Raw genomic sequence first — 27425 nt, forward strand, 5'->3', positions numbered from 1 at the left:
TTAATACATGATCACGTAGAGATAACATGATATTCGTAGATGATAAACAACAAGAGGATGATATATCTACTAAAGGTCATGCTACGAACATTGGGATAACTAACATTACTCGCCATCAAAAACGCTTCAGTACGAGTAATACCAAGGTAAAAGCAAGAACAATGCTGACCTGATCACAAGAAGTGATCAGGGCAGCATGGCACTTACTTGGATGAAACCTAGGATTAGGGGTGGCGGTGCGCCGAGAATAGTTGTTGCGAGACGTGAAGACGTTCTTTTTTTACAAATGTCATAGGGTACATATTTATAGTCCGGAGACTTGGAAAACAATCTAATCTAACGTGTCCATATTGGACTCTATCTCTAACTCAAACTAAACTTAAACCTAAAGGTACATGGCCCAGATGGCCCGAACGCCCACACAGGAGTTGATTCGTAAGCCTCCTTTAACTCCTGCATTATGCCCAACTCACTTACAGCCCATTAATTAACCCTGTTAATTTATGGCGATAACACATGCCCCCTGGTTTTGGCAATGATAATTCCAAAACCATCTCGTTGCTTCATCTTCCTGTTGATGCTCATTAAAACGCACTACAACCACCACGGAAGAAGCAACGTCTCTGCAGCCGTCTCCTCGCAGAATGTGAAAGTGCCGATTCATCTTCCATTTTTTTTCTATTTAATCTCACCTTGAATCGACTCCTTTCTCCACAAACTCGTCTTCCTCCCTCGGCCAAACAGCGCAGAGCACCCAAGCCTCCTGTAGCCATGGCGATCTCCTCCTCCTCTAGCTACAATTCCATCGGCTCCCCTCTTTCCCCCCCTTCCTCGAGTTCCTCCGTCTCCTCCCTCGACCCCATCTCCGAGAGCCAAGAGCCGACGCCGGAAAACAACCCGACGGCGGCGCACGAGGTGCTCGCTCCTCTGCATTGGGATGCAGAGGAGTTCGACTTCGGGGTCATCTCTGAAGACGACGAACCCAAGACCAATGGCGAGGACCTCCGGCTCCTGTTCCAGGAAGAGCTGGAGGAGAGTAGTGACGACCATTTCTCCTGGGACAGAGTCGATTCCTCCTCGGAAGAGGAAATTGACTCCTCCTCTGACGAAGACGACCCGATGGCCGGAAGCGCCTTTCAATTCCTCGGCTCCTCCGAGGAGGACAGCAAGGAGGAAAGCAACGGCGGCGGCGGCTGGAGCAGCGACGACGAGGCCAGCGACGGCAGCAGCGCCGACAAGAGCGGCGGCAGCGACGATGACGGCGACGGCAGAAACGTGCTGGCGCGAATCCCCAAGCACCGTAGGCACCTAGGTACCTACAGATGGTAGAAGTAGGCAGTACTGTAGGAGTAGTACTGTAGTGCAGATCGAGCCGAAGGATTCGCCCCTTTGTCAAATCGCTCTTCCTTATCACTTAATTGCTTGCTCGGACAACCCTCCAAAAGCCGATGGCATCGCATCAGGCTTTACCAATATTCAAGAGCCGACGAAATTCAAAACTGGGAGTAACCCGCATAAGAACAAAACATCACCCCCACTCTGAATCCAACTCAACATAGATATTCCAAATCCGAGCGCAATTCGAGAATCCCACTCCATAAGTTCGAGCGCAAACTCATAGTATCCAAAACTTGAACCAAAGCCCGCAAAATAACCAAACCCTAAGTTAGCAGATCTGAACCATGGCAGACTCTGAAGCTCAAACAGCGAGATCTCCAATCGTAGATACGGCAATCCTCGGCCTGAAGGTAATATTCAGTCTGTCCTTTCAACTCTCCTTAGCTCATTAATCTTCCGAATGAATTAAACTCTAAAATATGACACCATATATAAATTTCTGAATTTCTGAACTCCAGGTGTCAGACATCCTTTTGCCGCATCCTTCCAATCCCAAATCCTTTTGTCTTGACACACGATCTTATGAGAATCCCACAGATTTAATCTCTTGTGAAGCGAATAGAATTCCCTTCGTAATTCAAGACATTAATTTAAATTCCTGGGCCGACTACTTAAGAGCCTGGCCTAATCCACCCGAGAGCTGGATTGCATGGTATAACAGAGTAGCGAAACCCCATATGCCCTTGTGGCAAGAATTGAACATAGCTGACGCACTCAGTTTATCATTATCCACCCTTGATAAAGATGAAAACCTTCTGAAAACCATCAGCTATTTCTGGTCCGACGCTCTAAACTGCTTCCTCTTTGGTCATGGACCCATGACCCCTACTCTGCTAGATGTTACCATGATTACTGGCCTGGACATTAGTTCCCCTGATACTGCAGCCCACAAAATGGTAGAAGTCCCCTTTCAAACTTTCATCCAAGGCAGACTGCACAAACTGGAGTACTTACATGAACCAGCACATGAAGACAAAAGGTCGAGTAACTAAAAAGGAACACACAGCCTTTTTAAATCTTTGGTTAGAACATTTTATTTTCTGTGGTCCCTCCTTAGCTCCAACTAAGAATTACGTTCCTTTGGTTTACCATCTAGCCCATGGCAACCGCACCAGCCTAGGCAAATTTTTTCTTGGAGAAACATATAGATGTCTCCATCTGATGACAATTAGTTTGCTCAGCCAAAGGAAACTCAGAACTAGAGGCCCTTTGTGGTTCATTCAGTTATGGGCACAACTCTACTTCCAGCATCAAATTCCAAACTTTCAAAGCCTAGCCAAGAATTCCTTCCCCGACAAGCATGGCAAACAAATTAGATGCACCAGCTATGGCCAAGCCTTATTCAGCCTCCCTGGTAGCAAACTGAACTTGACAGATGCAGCAAACTGGTTTAGAGTCTTCTACAAAGGTCTAGACAATCCCCTCTACTTTCCATTCACTGAATCTGAAGCCGTTGAGAACCCAACTACCTTCAGGCTAGACAGCTTCGCCAATGACGACAGCACTCGGCATCTATATTCCCTGATGATCCGACCTGGCTTCCTCCCTGTTGGCATAAGTACTTCCAACAGAATCATCAAACCATGTTATGAAACCTGTCAACCAGTCGTAGCAGCTCGGCAATTTGGCTTAGGACAAGTCCCTCCCCACTTCCATATTCACCACTTGGTGGAGAGTAGAGCCGATTTACCCGATGGTCTTACCAGTTCAAGATGCTACAGCATGTTTGACAACCTCCACATTTCAATACCAGCCGATCTGTCCTTTACTCCCTCGTCAATCGGTTTTAACACATGGTGGGGAATGTGGAAAAATCATGTATTCAGAAGAGCTTTAGGCCCTCTTGTAACGAACATGGCACCATTGATGCCATTTCGAGTGATTTTGGTGATCGAATGACAACACAACACTTGGACTAATATGATTGTTAAAGATGACCATTCAGGCTTTTAGGTTCAAATGATGACAAAGAGAAGATAGGCGTAGCTAGGCCCAAAGGGCCGCCCCCTACGGGGGTTCCGCTACCCGGTTAGCGGACGGGGGTCGAGGGGGAGCCGCCCCTCGCGGGTCTCAGGGCAGCGCCCTGAAAGCGCCCTGAAAGCTCTTCGATTCATATGTGTACCATGAGCACATGCTATGGGGTAAACTTCCTAATTGTGTCAAAATCAATATGTATACATTTGCTTGGTGATTCAAACACTAAATGCACACTTTTAGGGGGAGTTAACTTTATAGCTTGTGATTTTGAGACTAACATGTTTTCTAGTTTATCTTTTGTAGTCTCACATGGAGTTAACACTCTAAGAGAATGTTTCTCACGATCAATGTGAACAAATAACTCTCTAAAAGTGGTTAAATAAATTGTGCTTTCATGCATATTGAGCCATGCTCTATTGAACTTAAATGATCATATCTAAGTTCATAGGCTATGTGCTCATACATTTGCTTAACCTTGGTGTACCAAGTGCTTTTCTTCAAAAAGACTTACAAGTGGTATCTTGTGCAAATCACTTTCAATTGGTACATGCAAGGTAAACAAAAGTAAACCCCCGGAGGTATGCAAGGTTCTAAACTAATTAAATTGGTATCATTGTCATATCCTATTTACTTTAGAGCTACCTCCGTGCATGATATGATCTAAGCTTTCTAGTTATTACTTTTAGTTGTGCACTTGATTTTCACATTATCATTTTTTGCACAATACTTATGGAAAGCTTAGCTCATGTCATGCTAGTTTCGTGATTTTGTGATCCACCATAGTAAATTTTCAATTGGTATCTTCATTGATATCATACTTTTGGATCATGAGTCATGGAACTAACTCCCTAAGCTACTAATCTTCTCTTAAGCTATATTGTTTTGCAAGACCTTTGTTGGAGCAAGACCTTTTAGGTGATTTGATTCCAAAGGGGGAGAAATGTGGATCAAAGCAAGGTATCTTCTCAAAGAGGAGAAGCATATCCCAAAGGGGGAGAAATACCTAAGTGAATCAAGTCATGAGGGAGAAGTAGCAACATAGGGGGAGGTTCAAAGGGGGAATCATGGTTTTAGGGGGAGGCCAAGTCGTCATTGGATGGTGGTAAACATCCAAGCAAGCGTAAGCGGTTTTCAATTAATTTCAATTGATATCAAGTTGTTAAATTTGTCAATTTTGTGCAAATTATGCTTGCTTTGATTGTGTTGTCATCAATCACCAAAAAGGGGGAGATTGTAACGAACATGGCACCATTGATGCCATTTCGAGTGATTTTGGTGATCGAATGACAACACAACACTTGGACTAATATGATTGTTAAAGATGACCATTCAGGCTTTTAGGTTAGCGGACGGGGGTCGAGGGGGAGCCGCCCCTCGCGGGTCTCAGGGCAGCGCCCTGAAAGCTCTTCGATTCAGGAGCACCGGAAGAACCGACGCCAGGGCATCGGAGCATCCGGTGGTAGTCGGAAGAACCGACGCCATAATACCTTGGTGCAGAAAGGAATCGAAGCCAAGTCAGCCTATAGGCACCGGTTGAACCGACGGTCCAAAATAGTGCATCGGTGCATTGGGCGTCCTATGTACCAGAGACGATGTCAAGCGCCCAGGAGAAGTTTCTTCAGCACCGGTTCAACCGACGGTGCATCGGAGCATACCGTCGGTGCATTGGCCGTCCTTTGTACCAGAGACGATGTCAAGTGCCCAGGAGAAGTTTCTTCAGCACCGGTTCAACCGACGGTGCATCGGTGCATACCACCGGTGTAATGACGTCAGCGTCCAGGAGAAGATTCTTTCAGCACCGGTTGAACCGGTGAGGCATCGGTGCATTGCATCGGTTCAACCGGTGGTCTCTGCGTCAGCTGTCAGGACTTCAACGGCTACTTCATGTTGTGAGTGACCGGATGAACCGACGCTACCCCACCAAGAGGCATCGGTTCTTCCGGTGATACGCAGATTTTCAGCTAATCGTTGGAGCAACGGCTACAAGACTTGGTGGCCTATATATATGCCTCACCCCGTCCATTTGAAGTGTGCTGGAGTTGCTGAACATCCCAAACACACCCAAGAACATCTCCAACCACCATAGAGCTTCATTGTACATCATATAGGCTTAAGCACACTTGTGAGAGTGCTTAGTGCTTGTTTAGGGATTAGTTCTTGCGAGAGCTCCCTTGAGAGAAGTCTTGCTGCGGCAAGCAACTTGTGATCCGTCGTGTGACCCTCCGTCTTGGTGTGGAGTGGCAACGACACTTTGTGCGGGGGAAGAGGAGGCCCCCTCCTTGGTGGAGAAGCTCCGTAGTGGATTTCGGCCGGGTGACCGAGAGAGACGGTGGCGGTGCACGAGACTCGGTGTCTTGTGGGCACTTGCCTTTGCTTGCCGGCATCGCCATTGGTGGCGTAGTGCAAGACGGTGATCGGAAGAGCCTCGGTGTCCCGTGGACGTAGGCGTTTATGCCGAACCACGTTACATGACCGTGTCTACTCGGGAGTTTGCATCTCTCTTGCACTTACCTCTTTACTTACCGCATTACGTTTCCGCACTTACTCTACCTTGCATTCTTTTACTTTCCTAGTTAGTTTGATTAGGTTTAGCTAGGTTGCAAGTCTTTTTAGGGGTAAGTAGAGAGTAGCATAGATAAACCTTAGTCATAACTAGCATGCGTATGACGTGTTAGGTTTATCTTATGCAAGTAGTTTGAGCCCTAGGTTAAAAAGCGATTAGCGACCCTATTCACCCCCTCCCCCTCTAGGGTCGGACACCCCGGTGATCCTTACACCTCTACAGTAGCAAATTGATCCTGAATATGCAAGCCCCGAGGAAGAGGTACTGAATCCGTGCATTTATTCTAAGTCCTCCACCACTTTACTTGGCTAACCCTGCTCACCTTGCCTATAGCAATAAGATGATCCAGAACCCATGACCAGTAACGGGGAGCCATTCTACTTCCTTCCAACCGCTCCGGACGTTCTTTTTTGCAAGGAATCACCGCCAATGAAGAAAGTAATAACGACTGTTCAGCCAGACTCACCTCAGTCGGCTTCTAAGTGGAGACAGACCTTTGGAAGTGCTGCCCCCGAGTCCCAACTAAGAAAAGGAAGATCATCACAAGACGAGTCATCAAGAAAACAGCACAACCTTCCCCGAATCAATCAGAATCCAACACCAACCAGGTAATTCATTCCTCCGAAACTTCTTCCTTACGCATATACATTCTGGTTGACTGTAATCATATTTTCAGGACGTAGCTGGAGACACCCTCAGTACTGGAAGCCCAGCACAACAGGGAACCACCATTCATGAAGCCGACACTGGAACAACTAAAGTCCAAGAACAGCAAGAATCAACCATCGTCCCAGCAGAAATTCACAGCGAAGGAACTGCAACAGCTGATGTGCTAATGGAAGCTCAACTCGGAACTCCTGATGCTCCGATGGAGGTGCGTGACCAACAGGCTGACATAGCCGATGCCCCTATTGTCGCCTCAAACCCAACTGAGCCGATCACATCTGGACCGACCATTGCTTCTTCCTCAGAATAGGTAAGACTACATGAGCCGATTCTAAATCAGCCGATAACTCCTTTGATGCACCTTGTTCCAAAACTAACTCTAATATCTCCACAGGGCTTTAATATTTCAGATTTGCTCTCCTTTGACCCAGCATCAATGGGTCTGATCGCCCCTGGAGCTAAAGTACCACCATCACAGTAGCCGATTGACCTCACGGATCAGCTTCAACACATCAAAAATCTGCTATCTGCTCCAATTAGTACCCTAGTTGACGATTCCAGCGAAATAAAGAAAATCCTCGAGCAGATAGAATCCCAACTCCCAGAGTCACTTCAGGTCAAGCTCTGGCCAGCCGGCCATCTTCCCTTCTTTCGGGCAGAGGTGAAAGCAGCACAACAGAGAATAGAACTACAGCATTCTCAAATCCCTCTGAAAGCCGACATCGCTCAAAAGTGCAAGATGCTCAACCAGAAGAAAGCAACTCTGGACGCCAAAGCCGATATCTCCGCGAGTACAAGGCGACTCAATCTTTTGAAGAAAGAACTGGTGGAACTCGAAGAAAAGGTCCGCACAACCCAAAGACTAATCCATGAGGAGAAAGCCTCGATTGCAAACTCCAAGCAAGAAGCCCAAGAAATAACCGAGCAAATACGGGCAAAGTTCGCAGAGATAAGCACCTTGAGTCAACAGATAGTAACAGGCAATGACAAGGACGATGAAGCGATCATAGCATCAAGAGCTGACGCCATACGCGCAGAAGCCATCCATGCCATAGAAGGGTTCCTGAACTAGTAGAACAATTCAGAGAACATTTAATGTTGCCTGTTAAATCTGAAACTCGTACCTATTAAAAACATCTTAAGTCGATGGTTACACATCGGCTGCCTTGCTTCTCATATATATATATATATATATATATATATATATATATATATATATATATATATATATATATATATATATATATATATATATATATATATATATAATATATATATATATATATATATATATATATATATATATATATTACTGGCCAACTCAACGTGTTGGCCTCTCTCACCTTTTTTTTTACTGGCCAACTCAATGTGTTGGCCTTTTATAATACAGCCAGATGGATTTCATCGGCTCTTGTTATTCGCCTTCCCACATGCTCGAAAAATAATTCTTGAGGTGTTGGCCGTTGACGGCTACAGGAAACTTGACACCGTCCAATTCTTCATGCATGTACGCATTTCCAGGCAAGACTTGATCAACCTTGTACGGCCCATGCCAAGTCTGAGACCACTTACCATACCTCCTATCTTTAGTTCCCAATGGTAGTACTGCCTCCCAAACCAGGTCTCCGACCTGGAAATCTTTTGGCTTGACCATTTTGTTGTATGCACGAGCGACTTTAGCCTTATTTTCCTTGATCTTCTCAAGTGACCAAAGTCTTAGCTCCGTGAGATCCTCCACATTGTCGCTCATCAAGGCTGCATACTCCTCAGCTGACAGATCATTCTGGAACTCAACATGCCTCGATCCGGCCGTGATCTCCCATGGCAATACAGCATATTGACCGTAGACCAGATGGTATGGTGACGTCTTGATGGATCCGTGACATGAAATACGATATGCCCACAAAGCCTCTGACAACACCTCGTGCCAGCGCCTAGGATATTCATCGATCTTCCTTTTGATCAGCTTGATAAGGCTCTGGTTGGATGCTTCAGCCTGTCCATTAGCCTGGGCATAATATGGGGATGATCTGATCAGCTTGAACCCCGTATCATCGGCGAACTTCCTAAATTCCTCCAATATAAAGATCGATCCTCTATCGGTCATAATGGTCTGGGGAATCCCGAACCTATGAATGATGTGCTCTTTAACGAAACTGATCACATCTTTCGATGCCACCGACCTCATGGGCACCGCCTCCACCCACTTCGTGAAATAAACCGTGACAGCCAACACCCATTGGTGACCTTTGCAGGATGGCGGGTTGATCTGACCAATCATATCCATGGCCCAAACCCTGAACGGCCATGGCTTAATGATAGGATTCATTACTGATGCCGGCACCATATGAATCTTGCCGAATCTCTAACATGCCTGACACCCCTTGTAATATTTAAAGAAGTCCTCAAGCATGGTAGGCCAGTAATATCCCGATCGCCTAATCGGCCACTTCATCTTATGAGCCGATTGATGAGTACCGCAGGCTCCCTCATGCAAGAGCCGATTCAACTCCGAAGACCCTAGACATTTAAGCAGCAATCCTTCCAAAGTCCTGTAGAACATGTCGTCTCCTTTCAGAACATACTTCATAGCTTTGAGTCTTATCCTTCTGGGTGCCCCCCGAGCCGAATCCTTCAAATAATTGAAGATATCGGCTCTCCAATCTCCAGTTTTTAGAAACTGAACCTCTACATCTACCCCATCGGCTGGTTCCTTGTATTCGGAAGCCATCTGTGCCAAGTCATTGGCTTCATTGTTCAAAGTCCTACGTATCCAGTGGAAATTAATGTACCTGAATTGTGACATCAACTCACGGCACTGCATCCATATCAGAAAAAGAGCCTCGCTCTCACATCTGTATTCTTCCGTGAGCTGAGAAATCACCAGTTTCGAATCCCCAAAGATTTCCACCGCTTCTGCACCAGCTTCCTGGAGCAATTCCATCCCCTTGCGAACGGCCTCATACTCTACTAAATTATTGGTGCATGGAGTGGTCATCCTGATGGAAAAGGAATAAGTCACCCCTCGAGGCGATACCAAAAGAATTCCTACACCGCACCCATCATCACACGCCGATCCGTCAAAAAACATGGCCTATGGATGCATGAAAAGTGCAGCCACATCAATGCTGATCCTGTCTGCAATGAGATCCGCCAGTGCCTGTCCCTTGACTGCCTTTGCCGATTGATATCGGATATCGAACTCTGACAGCACGAACATCCACTTTCCGAGTCGGCCTTTCAGAACAGGAGCCGACAGCATATGCTTTATGACATCCGATTTGCAAATAACGATTGTTTCCGCCGAGAGCAAAATATGATGAAGCTTTGTACATGTAAAGAATAAACAGGGACAAAGCTTTTCAATCTCAGGGTACCTAGTCTCGGCGTCCAACATGCGCCTGCTAAGGTAGAACACAACCCTTTCCTGTCCGTCATGCTTCTGAACCAGCACCGAGGCGATGGTGGTGTCGCCTACGGATAAGTATACGTAGAAGGGCCTGTCTTGCTGTGGAGGAACCAAAACTAGAGGCTTCGACAAGTATTCCTTGATTTCGTTAAAAGCTTGCTGCTGCTCTGCCCCCTAGTAAAATTCATCATCGGACTTGATTTTCATGAGACCCATGAATGGCTCGATACGTCCAGACAGATTGGAGATGAATCGTCTGACAAAGTTGATTTTGCCGATGAGCTTTTGCAACTCCTTCTTCATAGTAGGCGGCCTCATCGTCCTTATAGCTTTTTGACTTTTTAGGCCGATTTCGATCCCTCGCTCATGTACCAGGAATCCTAAGAACTGACCGGCCGATACACAAAAGGTGCATTTCTTAGGGTTCATTTTGAGCCCAAACCTCCGAGTCCGCTCCAATACCTTACACAAATCTTCCAGATGTCCCCCAGCCGATGTGGACTTGACCACAACATCATCAATATAGATTTCTACCAGTTTGCCGATGAGATCATGAAAAATGTAATTCATGGCTCCTTGATACGTCGCACCGGCATTTTTCAATCCAAAGATCATAACCAAGTACTCGAACATGCCGATCGTGCCTGGTACTCTAAACGTGGTCTTGCTTATATCCTCTGGGGCCATGAAGATCTGGTTGTAGCTGGCATTACCATCCATAAAGCTCAACATTTTGTGACCGACAGCTGCGTTGATCAACGTTTCCGCGACGGGCATCGGATACTCGTCCTTTGGCGTTGTTCTGTTGAGGTCTCTGAAATCCACGCAGACTCGCCATCGGCCATCCTTCTTTTGTACAGGGACCACGCTAGAGATCCATTCTGCATACCGACATGGCCTGATGAACCCTAGATCCAACATCTTTTGCACCTCTTTCTTAACCTCCTCTAGGATTTCGGCCTTCATCTGTCGTGCTCGTTGTTGAAACGGCCAAAATCCTTTCTTAAGTGGGAGCCAATGTTCGACGATGCTTCTATCGAGACCGGGCATTTCAGTATAATCCCACGCGAAATAGTCCCTGTATTCTCTCAATAGTGCTATCATCGGCTCACGCAGGCTCGGGTCTAACTTTTTGTCGATAAATGTTGGTCGCGGGTTATCCCCGGGACCGATATCAACTTCCTCCAACTCGTCAGCTAATGTAAACCCATACCTAACTTGCCGTCGCCTGTAAAATCAACTGTGGACGCAGGCAACTCGTCGTCACCCATCACGTCGACAGCAAATATGGAGAGACAACAAAAGAAAATTTTCGGCCGACCGCACGGGCTGGCCGTTTCTGTATTACCATTTGAAACTGAATGCTCATCAACTAACCAACTGCCAGAGCAGTCTATTGTTTGTTCATAATCTAATAGTTGCAACTCCAAATAAGAATTATCTACTTTTTGGGGCCGGTCGCTGGGATTGGCCTCTCTAAACTTGCTAAATTCCGTAGCATGCCAGGATGTGTTTATTCTGTGAGGCCAGTGGATAAGACCAGCCTCAATCCATTTTTTGTTGCTTCGATCTGATCACAGTCTTCTAGCACAATCCCTGAGATCGGCTCTTGTCCTTCCGCGTCCCAGGCATTCATGTCTGTGAGCGAAACCTCGCTGGAGTCATCTGCACGGACCACCTCCACTTCGTCGCCATCCCATTGAACCAAACACTGGTGCATTGTGGAAGGAACACAACAATTAGCGTGAATCCAATCCCTCCCAAGCAGCACTGTGTACGTACTCTTACTGTTGACGATGAAGAACGAAGTTGGGACGGTCTTGCAGCCAACTGTCAACTCCACATTGAGGACGCCCTTTGCCTCCGATGGCTGCTCGTTGAAGCCATTGAGCATTACGTTGGTCTTGATAAGGTCAGCAGCAGAACGACCCAATCGGCGCAACACTAAATACGGCATCAAATTAACTGCGGCGCTAGTGTCGACCAACATCCTGTTTCACAGGCTTGCTATCGATGAGGCCCTTGAGATATAACCCCTTTAGGTGTTTGTGGATTTTTTCCTTGGGCTTCTCGAAGATGATTGGCTGGGGCCAAGATTGAGTTGCGCGACGGCCAACTCCTCCGGTTGGGGCGTCCGAAACTCTGATGGGATCACGAACACCATATTCACATCAGCCGATGGCTTCTCATCGGCTTTTGGCTATTTGGGGCGCCACTCCCTCCTCAGAGGGTGCCTTTCCACCCTTCGCGGGTGCCTGACTTGCTCCGCGAGATCCGGACGCGCCTTCCTCAGCACGTCGAGGTACCTTGCTTCCGCCACTTCGAGATTACGTAAGTGCTACACTCTGCGCTTCTGCGAGCGACTGAGTCTGTCAGGACACCATCGTGGATGATGATACTTACCCTCTCCTTCGAACTCAAGATCATCCCTGGATGGTCGCTCAACATGGTCGTCGTGACGCGCTTTGGGCCCCAAGCACCGGAACACCGACGTCTCGCCGGACTGGCATCCCCGAGGCCTGCACTCCAGGCAATCATCGATAGTAGGCAATCAGATCGTGCTGGAATTCCAACAGTACCTGAAGAATGGGCAATGCCAGTGGTCGCGCACAGCCTGGCGCCTCCCCAGCGTTCTCCCCGCATGGTGCTCGTATCCTCCTCTTCCGATTCATACCGGCGACACACTTGTTCTTCAGTAATATGTTGCTGCTCCGACTCGTCTTCATCCTGGGGCCGTTTGCCAGAATCGGCCTCTCTAAACCTCTGCTCGTCACGGTGGCGTATGGGTCCCACCATGTTCATCTGGAACCCAAAATTCTGGCCCTCAGTTCTAAGATCCGACAGCTCCACCACGTTAGCATGTGGGAATGGTTGACTGTCAACCTTCATCGTGTGTTGGGCCAGAATTAATCGGCCTTGCTCAATAGGCGATTGGATCTGCCGACGCAGCTCCTTGCAGTCATTGGTGGCATGAGTGAACGAGTGGTGCCACTTGCAGTACGGCCTCCCCTGCAACTCTTGCGTCGTTGGCAGCTTGTGATTCTCTGGGAGCTTCAACTACTTTTCCTTGAGCAGTAAGTCGAATATCTACTCTGCCTTGGCCACGTCAAAATCAAAGCCCTTCACAAGCCCCTTCTGTTTGACCCACTTGCACGGGATGGGGTTTGCCCCCCGGGTCCACTCTGCCACAGCCACTTCTTGTTCCCAGCTAGAATCATCAGAATCTTCTGCTTGGGCCATATTCACATGGCGCTTGAATTTTTCCTGGTACAGCTCAGGGTGATAGTGTTCATACATCGTGAGCTTCTGTACCATGTGCGCCAGAGAGGTGAATTCCAACTGAAAAGCCAGATCCTTGATCGGCTTAGCGAGCCCTAGAACTGCCAGATCGACTGCCTCCTTTTCTCTGATGCGCAATGAGTAGCATCGATTCTTAACTTCTCTGAAGCACTGCACGTACTCTTACACACTTTCCCCTCGCTTCTACTTGACTTGGGCGAGGTCGGCAATCCCGGCTTTAGCAGCCTCTGAGTGATACTGGGTGTGGAACTGATCTTCCAGCTGCCTCCAAGTGCGGATCGAATCTGGGGCCAATGATGTGTACCACCCAAAGGCTGAGCCCATGAGAGACTGGCAGAAGAACCGGACCCTCAGAGGATCCGATAATAAAATCATCTCGAGCTGCGTTAGGTATCGGCTCACATGCTCGATGGAGCTGGCCCCTTCTGACCCGCTGAACTTGGTGAACTCCGGGAGCCGATACTTGGGTGGCAACGGGATCAAGTCGTAGTCGCTTGGGTACTGCTTGGAATAGCTGATCGCCTTTCTCTTGGGTAGAATGCCGAACTGGTCCCTTAGTATTGCGTTGATATGCTCCACACTAAGAACTCCTGGGGCCGAGGGCTCAGAACTCGGCCCGGTAGCATACTTCGCTAGCCATGCATGTTTCTCCGCATCTGTCCCTGAAGCTCCTGTACTCACCAGCTGTCCCGCGCGTGTTGGGTTGATGTTGTCAGGTATGTACACGCACGTGTAGCCGTGTGGGATCTCCTTAGGCGGCTCGCTCAGGAACTGGCCCTCCCCGGGATCTCCGCCGATCTTGTAGACGACGTAGATCGGCAAACTCTGCGGCCCTAGAGTTGTGAGCGAGTATGGCAATGGCGGCCTAGACTGAAGTGGGGCCTCTCCTCTATGACTCCCCAGGATTGGTTCTGATGGGGAGTACTGGTTCTTGATCACCTCCTAGACGACGCGATGTGCCACACGCTCGAGCTCGTTCACCAGGATTTCTGAGTGCTGATGAAGCGAGTGAGCCACCATGTAGTTCGTCTCCTGGCGCAGGGCTCTGGTGCGCTCCTCTGATGGTACGGACAGGTCGATGTTGTCAAGAGCACCTTCGGGTGAGAACCCCTTCCACCTGATGCCGTGGTTGCGGGTCCTCTCGAAAGAGCCGATGAGATCGGCTTCGAACTGAGCTTTGACCTCATCATACTTCTGCCGGTGTTCGGGGGTCAGCTCTTCATACGTGATAGCGTTGGTGACCGGCGGAACCGGCGCTTGGTTATGAGGTCCAGTCATCCCGGCGTTGGACGTTGTTGCTGATGAAGGTCCCAACGGGCGTGCCAGAATGTGTTGTCGGTCATAACCCACCGGCGAGTAGCGACAGGCAACACGAAGAGCCGGGAGGCTGCCGGGACGCTGGCTGGCACCGGTCCCTCGGTCAACTGCCCAGATCCTGGCACACGCCGATCCTTCCGGAGATGCAGGGCGTGCCACCTGACCTATACCCGATCAGGAAGGTGCAAATGTGCTTTCAATGGTTTGCCTGCATGCACAAACACATGTAAACATTAGTCCGAGCCGTGGTCGGCTCCCCGGGACGACTCTTGCATCGGCTTTAAAGAGCCGATCGAGTCCCGGTGTCAGATCAGATCTGCATGTCTGGATGTTAATAGATAAAGCAAATAACTGCAAAAACTGCTTCAATTAGATCTAGTTAATCCAATCCACAACAGTAAAAGCTTCACTGCTAGATCGGAACATCCTACACATAATTAGGCCTAACGAGCGTAATAGATAACCAATCTTTAACCAGAAAAGAGGAATAAGCGAAAGCCGATTCCCAGATCAATCCCTATTAAGATCAGAGGAAAGCATCTAATACGTCGCCGGATCATCCAACCCGTTTGCAAGGCCTAACCTAGGAGATATTAAGCTGATTCTTAAGTATAAGAACAAACCATAACAGATTAGATCTACTAGATAAAAAAGAAGCAGGGTGTTATCTCTACGCGACTAATTCCTATGCAACGAGAAATAGCGTAAGATTAATACATGATCACGCAGAGATAACATGATATTCGTAGATGATAAACAAAAAGAGCATGATAGATCTACTAAAGATCATGCTACGAACATCGGGATAACTAGCATTACTCGCCATAAAAAACGCTTCAGTATGAGTAATACCAAGGTAAAAGTAAGAATAATGCTGCCCTGATCACAAGAAGTGATCAGGGCAGCATGGCGCTTACTTGGATGAAACCCTAGGATTAGGGGTGGCGGTGCGTCGAGAATTGTTGTTGTGAGACGTGATGACGTTCTTTTTTTACAAATGTTATAGGGTACATATTTATAGTCCAGAGACTTGGACAACAATCTAAACTAATGTGTCCATATTGGACTCTATCTCTAACTCAAACTAAACTTAAACCTAAAGGTACATGGCCCAGATGGCCCGAACGCCCACGCAGGAGCCGATTCGTAAGCCTCCTTTAACTCCTGCATTAAGCCCAACTCACTTGCGGCCCATTAATTAACCCTGTTAATTTATAGATATAACACACCACCCATCTGCAGTACATCCCCAACCGCGTCCGGGAGGTCGCCGGTCATGGGGTTCGCCGTGGCGCCGCTGTGGCCCTCACCACAGCTCAGCTCGAGTCCGGCCACGACTTCTCGCAAGTTGAACCGGCCCACTTCCCGCCGGCCAGCGAGGATTGGTTGGCTTTCGAGGATCTTGCCGACGACATGAAGATGGCAGCTGCTTCCATCTCTGAAGATGTTAGCATAGAGGCGATCATCGGTAATGTTTTTGCTGATGACTAGATTTCTAGGAGTAGCATCTTCTAGGAATATCCTCTGTTGTATCGGCCAGATCATCTGATCGGCCCTTTTGTAAATACTATTATCAATGAAGTATTTATTTTCCCTACTGACTTCCACTAAATCCAGATACTTTGGAATGTGTAGATTTTTTTCACTAAGGGCGATACATATCATATCGGCCATAACAACTTAACCGATAACTCAAACGAATCGGCTATGCATCAACCTAAATGCTAGGATAATATTTCTTCAAATATTTTCTATTAAGAGCTCTAGAGTATTCCTCCCCTTCAAGTGTCTCTAAAATATAAGCATTGCCAGGAACACATCTATTCACTCTGAATGGTCCCTCTCACGTTGGCGACGATTTGCCGAATTTCGAACTCTTTGTTCCTATTGGCAAAATCAGCTTCCAAACCAACTCTCCTTGCTCAAAGGTTTTGGCTTTTACTTTTTTATCATACCATCGGCTAACTCTGGCTTTATTTGCCTCAACATTTATAAGAGCCTTCAGCCGATGGCTGAAGGCTCAAATCCTCTAATTCATCTTTCATCAGAGCAGAATATTCATCGGCCGTCAATTGATTCTGAAACGTGACACGCCGTGAATCAAGTTTCAACTCCCATGGGAGAACAGCTTCTTGTCCGTACACCAAATGATATGGAGACACCTTTGTAGCGCCATGACAAGCCATTCTGTACGCCCAAAAAGCTTCATGAAATACAGTATGCCACTTTCTAGGATATTCATCAATCTTTCTCTTGATCAATTTGATGACCCCTTTATTAGACGCTTCTGCCTGACCGTTAGCTTGGGCATAATATGGAGAAGAATTCAGCAATTTAATCCCCATTCCAGTAGCAAATTCCTCAAATTCATCTGACGTAAACATAGTACCCCGATCGGTCGTAATGGTCTGCAGAATACCAAACCGATAGATAATATGTTCTTTGACGAATTCAATCATCTCTTTTGATGTAACATTCTTCAGAGGAATTGCTTCAACCCACTTGGTGAAATAATCAGTAGCCACCAAGATAAACTTATGATTTTTACTGGATGGAGGATATATCTGGCCGATCAAGTCAATTCCCCATCCTCTAAACGCCACGGCTTGATTATAGGATTCATATTGACGCAGGAACTCTTTGCACGCTCCCAAACTTCTGACGTTCTTGGCAACCTCTGTAATATGTGAAGCAATCTTCAGTATCGTTGGCCAAAAATATTCATTCCTCCTAATCACCCATTTCATCTTATAGGCCGATTGATGGGATCCACAGACCCCTTCATGAATTTCACCCATTAATAACTTAGCTTCTTCTTTATCGATGCATTTGAGCAAAACTCCATCAATCGTCCGATAATATAAATCTTCCTCCAACAATACATACTTGATTGCCTGGAATCTGATTTTTCTATTCACTTTTTGGGATGGATCTTTCAAATAATCAATAATTTCTTTCCTCCAATCATCGGCTATTAACTCCGAGGCCATTATTCTTTCCATCGGCCGATATCCTGAAGCATGCTGAGCCAGCCGATTTGCATCACTGTTATGAAATTTGGGAACATGTTCGATGGTTATCTTCTTGAATTCTTTCAGCAGCCGGAGACACACTTCATGATATAATTGTAAATTATCATCTTTGCATTCATACTCCCCAACTAACAAATTAATCACCAGCATAGAATCTCCAAAAATCTCAACATCATTGGCTTTGATCTCTCGAAGTAATTGAATTCCCTTGAGAATAGCACGATACTCAGCTTGATTATTGGTTGCAGAGGCTTCAATCGGAATTGAGAACTCAAAATTTGCCCCCGAGGGGAAATCAGCACCACACCAATTCCAGAACCATTCCCACATGAAGATCCATCAATGAATAAAGTCCAAGGAACAAGATCTATCACGTTTAGCTCTAGCCCACAATGTTGCACAATAAAATCGGCTACGGCTTGACCCTTAACTGCTTTAGCCGATTCATATCTCAAATCAAATTCTGACAATGCCAAATTCCATTTCCCTATACTCCCTTTTAAAATCGGCAATGAGAGCATATATCTAATAACGTCATCTTTGCTCACAACAACACATTCAGCCGATAATAAATAATGTCTAAGCTTGGTACAGGAGAAGTATAAGCAAAGACACAATCTCTCGACAGGAGAATACCTGGTTTCAGCATCCAGCAACCTTCTGCTCACAAAATAAATAGCTCTTTAAAATTCTTGAATAACGGCCGATCCGATAGCACGTTCATCAGCCGATAAATACAATTTAAACGGCTTGTGCTTTTAGGGAGGAACCAACACCGGAGGATTTACCAGATAATGTTTGATTTCATCCAATTCCTTCTGATGTTCCTCTCTCCATACAAATTCCTGATCGGTCTTCAACTTCAGTAAAGAACTGAATGGCTGAATTTTTCCCGAAAGATTAGATATAAATCTTCGAATAAAATTAATCTTGCCGATCAATGACTGAAGTTCAACCTTCGTCATAGGAGCTTCAACTTTATCGATAGCTGATATAGTCTTCTAACTAATTTCAATTCCTCGTTCATGCACCATAAAACCCAAGAATTGGCCAGCTGTTACACCAAAAGCACACTTGTTCGGATTCATCTTCAAACCATGCCTTCTAGTGCATTCCAGAGCTCTACGCAGATCGGCCAAATGTTCTTGGTACCCCTTTGACTTCACAACCACGTCATCAATGTATATCTCCACAATTTTGCCGAAGAGTTCATGAAAGATATAATTCATGGCTCTCTGGTATGTAGCACCGGCATTTTTTAATCCGAAGGTCATGACTACCCAATCAAATAAACCGAGATGTCCTGGACATCTGAATGCAGTCTTGTGGATGTCTTCTTCTGCCATAAAAATCTGATTATATCCAGCATTGCCATCCATAAAACTGATCACTTTGTGCCCAGCAGCAGCATCTACCAACATATCAGCTATCGGCATAGGGTAACCATCCATCGGCGTAGCTTTGTTGAGATCCCTGAAATCAATGCACACTCGCAGTTTGCCATTCTTCTTGTAAATAGGAACTACATTAGAAATCCATTCGGCATAACGACACTGCCGAATAAAATTAGCTTCAATTAACCGTGTAATCTCGGCCTTTATATCTGGCAAAATCTTAGGATTACATCGCCTTGCTCCTTGTTGATATGGCCGATATCCCGGTTTTATAGGCAAATGATGTTCCACAATAGATCTATCTAAGCTAGGCATCTCATAGTATTCCTAAGCAAAGCAATCTTTGTATTCTTTTAATAAACTTTTCAATTCCTGCTTGTATTTGGGATCCAAGTTGGCGCTAATAAACGTCGGCCTCAGTCTATCACCATCTCCGATGTCAATTTCCTATAGTAAATCGGCCGACATAAACCCATGCCCCAACTTCCCTTCTTCCTCTAGGAACTCATCCATCAGGAACTTTCTGAAGAACCGACTGCTTGGATCGGTGTGGAACTGTTACTGGCCGATTCACCATCGGCCTTAGCCTTGACACGCCAGACTTGTGATTTGACTCCTTTCATGTTCAGAGACTTTTCTTGTTCTTCCTCAATAATCTCCAGCTGGCGTAACCTCTAAACACGTCGCTTCTGTGACCTGGTCAAACCTCCTGGACACCATTGGGATTGATCCGTGCGATCAGGCTAGCGTTTTGGATCTCTTCGCATCGGCTGATCATCTTGTACTCTGTCATCGGCCATCTGTTCTAACCGATCGTATATAGGTACTCTTCTCCTAGCAGAATCATGTAGCATTGTCCTGCCCCCCAGTCGATCATGCACCGATACTCTTTTTCCTAGCCGATAATGCACAGGAGTTCGTTCACGTCGATAGGGTTCATGACATGATCCCTCATATGATCGGCTGCCTTGACCATTGCATTCGGGACAATTGTATGCCGATGGCAATGTCAACCCTTCTTTCCAGCAGTAGACGAAGAAAGGACACCTCCAATGATCTTGCTCATGTCACTCCTCTTCTTCTCTACACTACCGCCTTTCACGATCCCGCTGAAACTTGTTCAATAGCATTTGAGACGTCACACGTCTATGCGGTGCCGATGAACTTTCAACATCCTTCATCGGACCCTTTCCTTTGACCTCATCGGCCGCTATCTGTGCTTTAGAATCAACAGCTCCAGATTTCTTGGCCAATGGTGACGTCAGAATCTTAGCTTGAGAAGAACCTTCATCTCTGGCCACATCAACCATGTTCATGGCGAAAGGATGTCCGTCGATCTTCATCATCTTCTTGGGAGTCTCAAACTTCAATCTCCCTTATTCGAAAGCCATCTGAATCTGCTGTCGGAAGACCTTGCACTCATATGTATCATGCGATGTGGCGTTGTGCCACTTGTAGTACTTTATATTCTTGAGCTCGTCCTCCGATGGAATCTTGTGATATGGCTTCAACTTGATCAATCCTTCCGACAATAACAAGTTAAAGATCTTTATTGGCTTTGGTGATGACAAACCCATACGACTCAGGCTCTTTCTTTCCAAACGGACACGTCACCGGCTTTTTGCTATTCTGTATCCACTCAGCCGATGCGATCGTTTCTTGCTCCTCTTCAGACTCATCATTGGTAGAATATTCCACATAGTTGATCTTCTTCTGAAAAGGCTTCTTGGACTCGTAGGATCGACTCTCTCCTGTCATCCGACTCGCGATCTGGCTAAAGCTTTCAAACTCCTGCGATGCATATTTATCTTTAATGTGCGGCAAGAGTCCATTAAATACTGCATCGGCCAACTGCTGATCGGACAGAACCAAACTGTAACATCAGTTCTTGACATCTTTGAATCTTTGGATAAAAGCAGCAACTGATTCATCGTTTCTTTGTCTCAAGCCGGTCAAATCGGTCAACTTTAACTCAGTAATCCCATAGAAGAAGAACTGATGAAATTGTCTTTCTAGATCGGACCAATATAATATGGAGTTTGCTGGCAAAGTGGTAAACCAAGCAAAGGCCGATCCAGACAAAGACAAGGAGAACAAACAGACTCTGAGTGCATCCTGGTTGCCCGCTTCTCCCAATTGTAGAAGGAACTTATTAACATGTTCCATTGTAGAAACTTCTCCCTGCTCTGAGAACTTCGTGAAGTCAGGCATCTTGTACTTGTGTGGGAGAGGAATCTGATCATAAGCCGGAGGATAGGGAGTCTTGTACATAATGGACTGTTGTTTTGGCCTCAAACCAAACTGCTCCCTTATCACTTCAGCTATCTTCGTGCTCCAATCAACTTGCGGCTCAACTATTGGCATTTGCTGAGGGGAAACCGTACTCACTGCATTGGTCATCATCGCAAGTTGTTGAGCTACATGGTTCATCGGCTGTCCAGCCGATTGCATCTATTGGGCTTGCTGAGCTATCCGATTAGGTGTCTGCTGAGTCATCATCAGCTGTGTAGCTGATGGGTTAGCCGATTGTTGACCAGTAATATCCACGAATGGCATATTGACATACCGTATCTATCCAATTGCTTCATTGTGGAATACCCAGTTGATTCCCTTCTGATGCGGAGATTGCGACAATAACACTTCTGAAGGAGACTGGGGTTGGAGCAGGATAGCAAGACACTGCTGTGGGGTCATCGACGGTGGTGCCGATGCATTAGCTTGTGCCATCTGTTGTGGACTCCATGCGCCTTGTGCATTCAGCTGTGTTGCCAATGCATCCTGTTGTGCACCCATCGGCTGTACGGCCGATGGATCAGGCTGAGAGGCTATCGGCTGAGAAGCCGAAGCATTAAACTGCATCTTGGGTGGCATAGAAAAGAAATCCGGATGCATACCATACCCAGTAGCAGGATCCCATCCTTTAGGAAATACAGACGCAGATCCACCTTGCACAGTTGTAGCAATCGGCGGTATGGTTGAGTAGATAGGATCTGCCGTACTCGCTGATGTTGCAGTAACCATCTGGGGTGGAGTTTAACTGTTGCTTGTTCCTGCTTGGCTATTTTGAGATGGCAGGGCTGCTGCCATAGACACCTCCAAGGGAGTATATTACATCTGATCTAGTTGTATATAACAAGGACCCATGCACCCTGGTAACGTGCCTTCAGCAAAAGTCTTGACCACTGTATTGTGCACCGTGTTGCCCATGACTGTTGCACTCTTGATGAAGGCTTGTGCCACAGCCTGGCCAACTGCATCTATCATCTTGCTTTCACATTGAGCCTCTGTCAATGACTGGAAAGATGGAAGATCAAACTTCTTGATCACCTCACCAGATCTGTTAACGCTGTATGATTTGAGGCATTCATGCTTGAATCTCTCTACCAGCTCTTTTGTTCTTCTTTGAGCTTGTCTTCAGGAACAGGAATATGGTTTTCTTCACTAACTGCAGATTTATCAGTAAGTTCCACCATGTTGAAGCTTTTCGTGTCCTACCAGGCGTGCCAAAAGATGTGTTAACGCAAAAATCAACACACTGGAATCCGAGGGCAAGTGTTCGCCAAGCACGGAAAAGTCAACCAAGCGTGCCAGTCAATTTGACCTGAAATTGACAAGGGAGAAAACAAAGTCAAATTCGAGAGCATATTGGCTGGGATTCCGAATATCTCTTAGATAGGCATATCAGCAAGCTTTGCCGATACTATAGATGACAAAAAGATATTAAATACAAGCGCGTAGTAAACGAGAGTATCGGCAGAATCAGCCGATACACTAAACGACAAAACCAGCTTTGAGCAGCCAATCGTGTATGTATAACAAGATCTAAGTTACAAATGTGTAACTCAGATGATGTGAAGCTAAAAACAGATCTAAACCGGCTCTTGAGATAACAAAGGTATTACTCCAAAACTTAAAGCCGATCTAATATGTTTTTAGATATGATAATGGCCAAAAAGTATAGGAAATCCTACAAATCTAGCCGATATCGATAATTGGTGAATAAATCTAGACGAGACGACAGCGATACGCCCGGAAGTCAAAGCCTAGATAAACTCGATAACTTTTGAATAGATTTGAACGAAGCCACAGCGATGCGCCCAGTAGCTAATGCTCAAATATTCTCGGTAAAACAAAAACTCACCAGCAAATCAAGTCACTCGAATGTGAGACATCCTTGATCAACTTGAAAGAACTCGTTGAAAAAAGAAGAGAAAAGGCGAAGTTGCCGAAAAAGTGCAAAGGAATTGTAAAGTTTGTTGTATTGGTTGTGTATCAAGTTTTTCCGGTCCCTTACAACCAATATATATAGCCTAGCGCTATCAAGTCCTAGCCGATTACGGCAAACATTACTTGACCCTAAAGAAAAAACTATCTAAAAGATAAACTACTTAAAATATTATAACCGAATCATGAAGATTTTCGTAGAGTCCAGATCTTCTTGTCCTTCCTTGACTTCATTGGCAACTCTCCATCGGCCGAGCACCAGAGCTGGCGGATCAGCATCTTCGTAGGATATTCCCCTAGTCCATCGGACGGACTCCCATCGGCCGATTCCAACTCTGTGCATCTTTTGGTTTCTTTTGAATTGGCCACCTTTCCTTCACCGAAATCACATTCCTTGACACGTGTCAAAAAACGGTGTCAACAATTATGAAACCCATATGAGATACGGAGGCGTAGGCTATCCTTTTTTTGAAATTTCGTTGACCAAGAGAAGTTGAAGCTGCATAGATTATTTGCACCGCTCCTATTATTACCAACCTGGGGGAAAATAGATAATGAGCATGAGGTAACAATTCCATATTGATCCGAATCAATCCGTATGCTCCCATCTTTAATAGAATTCCGGCTAAAAGCATACATGTACTGTAATACGCTTCCCCATGGGTATCTAGTAACCACGTATGTAGAGGTATAATCGGCAATTTGACAGCATAAGCAATAAGGAAGTCAAAATACAGTAGTATTTCCAATGTTGCAGGGTATAATTGATTAATCAATCTTTCCAAATCTAATCCGGGTTCATTGGAACCATATAGCCCCATACCCAGAACTCCAATTAAGAAAAAAATGGAACCACCTGCAGTATACAAAATAAACTTGGTAGCTGAATACAGACGCCTTCCCCCCCCCCCCCCCCACATGGATAAAAGCAAGTAAACAGGGATTAATTCTAACTCCCACATGATAAAAAAGTAAAAGGTCTCGTGAAGAGAAAAATCCTATTTGACCGCTATACATTGCTAGCATCAGGAAATAGAATAATCGCGAATTCCGGGTAACCGGCCAAGCCGCTAAAGTAGCTAAAGTAGTGATAAATCCTGTCAATAAAATAGATCCTAATGAAAGTCCATCGATTCCCAATCTCCAGTGGAAATCCAAAACGCCTATTCGGGTAGTTACAAAAGATGTAAGGTACATCCATGAACTATCCCTTACTCTAGAACATTCTACGCATGTGAGCTGTCCTGCTGCCCCGGGTCTGACACCGCGCGACCTAGCGCGATCGTGTGTTGGCCCGTAAAAGGTGTCAACACAAATTGACGAGTCCGCTGGGGAAGAAAATCTGGCTATCATGGCCGATCTATCAAACTCCAGTGATATGATGGCACTTGAAGGATTACTTGAAGAGCTACTCAAGAAGACTTTATGTCCTCACTGTTATCGGGTAACGGAACAAGGCGTCATCATAGTGAAGATATCTGTCATTAATGAGTTGAGGGTGTACGATCTACCAAAGCACAGTAAATCCACAGCTAGCGCCATAAGTGGTTTTCTTAATTTTGTGGATGATTAGATCAATAGAAATAAGAGTGTAGATCCCATTCCTGTTATTCAAAAATCAGTTATTCAAAAGCCGACTAATAATCCTTGTAAAGATTTGCCAACTTGTGATGTTGCTTGTCAAGATACAATTCGGTCGTCCCAAGCCGAATTTGTTGACCCAAAATTCCCTAGCAAGAGCACAGAGACTACATCTAGTAATTCAATGCTCGGGGGGGCAACAAAACAAATCCAAAGATGCTGGTTGCATTGCAACCGGTCTTAAGACCGGTCTAACCGGTTCATCTAAGGTTTTGCAAAATAAATCAAAACCTAAGATGGTTAAGCCAAAGAAATCTGAGATCGGTGTTTGGAAAACCGTTCAAACTAAGGGTCATAGCAAGCATCAAAAGGCAAAGCCGAAGCCCATTGGAGAGTTTCTGGTTAAACCTCAAAAACAAAGAGATGCAAAAGATGCTAGTTGGCTTAATAAATCCAAACAACCAAGATTATCTCCAAAACACCAGTTCCGTTGTAAAAATCGGCAATGGAATAATTTTTCTACATCGATGCCGTTTCCGTCATATAGATCTCCCATGAATATGCCATGGGGTGCTGATTTCAGTTTGCCTTATTCTTGTGCACCATGGTTCCATATTTCATATATGCCGTCTCTTCCTACATATTTGTGCCCAAATTATATTACCTATAGGGAGCCGGCAATTAGTAAGTCATCACCTATAAATAATGATCGTTTTGATCCTAAAAATTGGCCTATGCAGAAAAGGAAACACAAGGTGATCAAGCAAGTCTTTTGCATAAAAAAAGATGGACGATTGAATAAAAATTCGGATTTGACATAAGATAAAGAAAAGCCAACCGTTGAAGAAACATCGGCTAGTTTTATTGATAAAATTGTCCTCAATGATGATCATGATTCAAACAATGTAGTCGAACAATGTTTGAGTTCGGCCGGGGGGCAAGATAAGAGCAACCAAATCGGTTTTGATAGGACCAGTCTGACCAGTTCGTCAGACAGGTCTGACCGGTCTGAACCTAAGAAATCTGGTGGTGCAAAAAATAGGACCAAGCCGACCTTTGAGGAGCTTCTAGATAAATACAAGAAGATATCTGAACAAAAACAAAGCAATCAATTAGAAGGTAAACGAAGAAGGAATTCTTCGCCACTAAAATCATGAAAGCATCAACGGTCATCGTATTGATCTTCATCATTCATCCCGTCGATGCACGTACCATGGACTGCATATTCAGGTGTGTTTAATCCATGGTTTGGTCATAATCCTTGGTTGCCATATTATGACTATCAGTTTTATGCTTTACTAAGAAGCTATGATTTGTATAATTGGCCGTCTCAAGATTTTTGTTATTGAACATGCTAAGGAATATAATGCCGAAATAGTTTCCTGATCTTAAGCTAGAAATTATTACATTTGCTAGTTCTCTTATTTCGCCTAATTTAGCATATTTAAAGATAATATATGGCCGACGCATTGCTAATCGTCGCCCTTAGGCAATTTTGGTTCAAAAGAATGTTTTTTGGCAAGCAAACTTTACCAAAAAACAGGGGGACATATGTTGACAGTCAAAATTGGCACCAACCGGTCTGACCGAGTGGTCTGACCGGTCGAGGCACTGTGGCCTGTCTGACACGGACCGACCGGTCTGATCAGTGGGTCCGACCGGTCTGACCGATCTAGGAGGAATCTGACTATAATTAGAGTTCTTAATAGATTTATATCTGTAAATAGGATTCCTTGCGGGGTAAGTCTTCCCCACCCTATAAATATAAAGGGTCACGGCCGATTGAGGATACAACCCAATCGAATCTATCAAAAATATATCTTTTATCTCTTTACCTTTCCTCTTTACCCTACTTTTCCAACCTGGAAATGCTGTTCTTTTCTCGTCTCCATGGCGTTTGAGGACGCTCTAGCTGGCCTGCCGAGTCTAGGGCAACCCTACGTGCATTTGACCCGACAGGGTCCCTCCCGGGCGAGCGTTCGTCGGATCGTCGTCGTTCTACACGGCGACCGGTCTGACCGGTCTCCCTGACCGGTCTGACCGCTCCACGCAGGAGGTGCTGCAAGGAGCTCCTCCTCACGCCGCGCGACCTAGCGCGATTATGTGTTGGCCCGTAAAAAAACATCAACAAAATGTAAGCCACTCCCCTCTAGCCTTACCCTAGCCCATGAAGCAGGTCCGGCGCCATGCAGACGCTCGGCATCGAGTGTTGACAACCGAGGCGCGCAGCTGAGTTAATGAATCATCCCGGCACGACGGAACAGCTCCTCCGCCAGCGGGAGTCCCCCTGGCCATCATCCGTATTTTTTGGTTTGTTATTTTTATTCCCATCCACACATAGCTGACATAATCATTGATCAACACAAAGTCATTAGTAACAGTGCTTCGTGGTAATTTACGTACACAATTCTAGAGGCACCAACGGCAGCTTGGGCTGGCATGGCATAGATGTTCTTGTCACACATAATGATGTAGTCCATGCGACCATGACACATGGGAGCCTCTGCATTGGGTTCATTTAACAGTGAGCAATTGTGACATTATGTTAACCCCGCTAACATAAC

At 45.8% G+C, this 27425-nt stretch overlaps 1 pseudogene; it reads left to right on the plus strand.

The window, feature by feature from the left end:
- Positions 1 to 771: 771 nt before the first annotated feature.
- LOC120684979 overlaps positions 772 to 27425 on the plus strand; it is a 42084-nt pseudogene continuing 15430 nt past the window's right edge.

The sequence above is a fragment of the Panicum virgatum genome, chromosome 8N (genome assembly GCF_016808335.1).
Source record: "Panicum virgatum strain AP13 chromosome 8N, P.virgatum_v5, whole genome shotgun sequence".
Taxonomy (NCBI): domain Eukaryota; kingdom Viridiplantae; phylum Streptophyta; class Magnoliopsida; order Poales; family Poaceae; genus Panicum; species Panicum virgatum.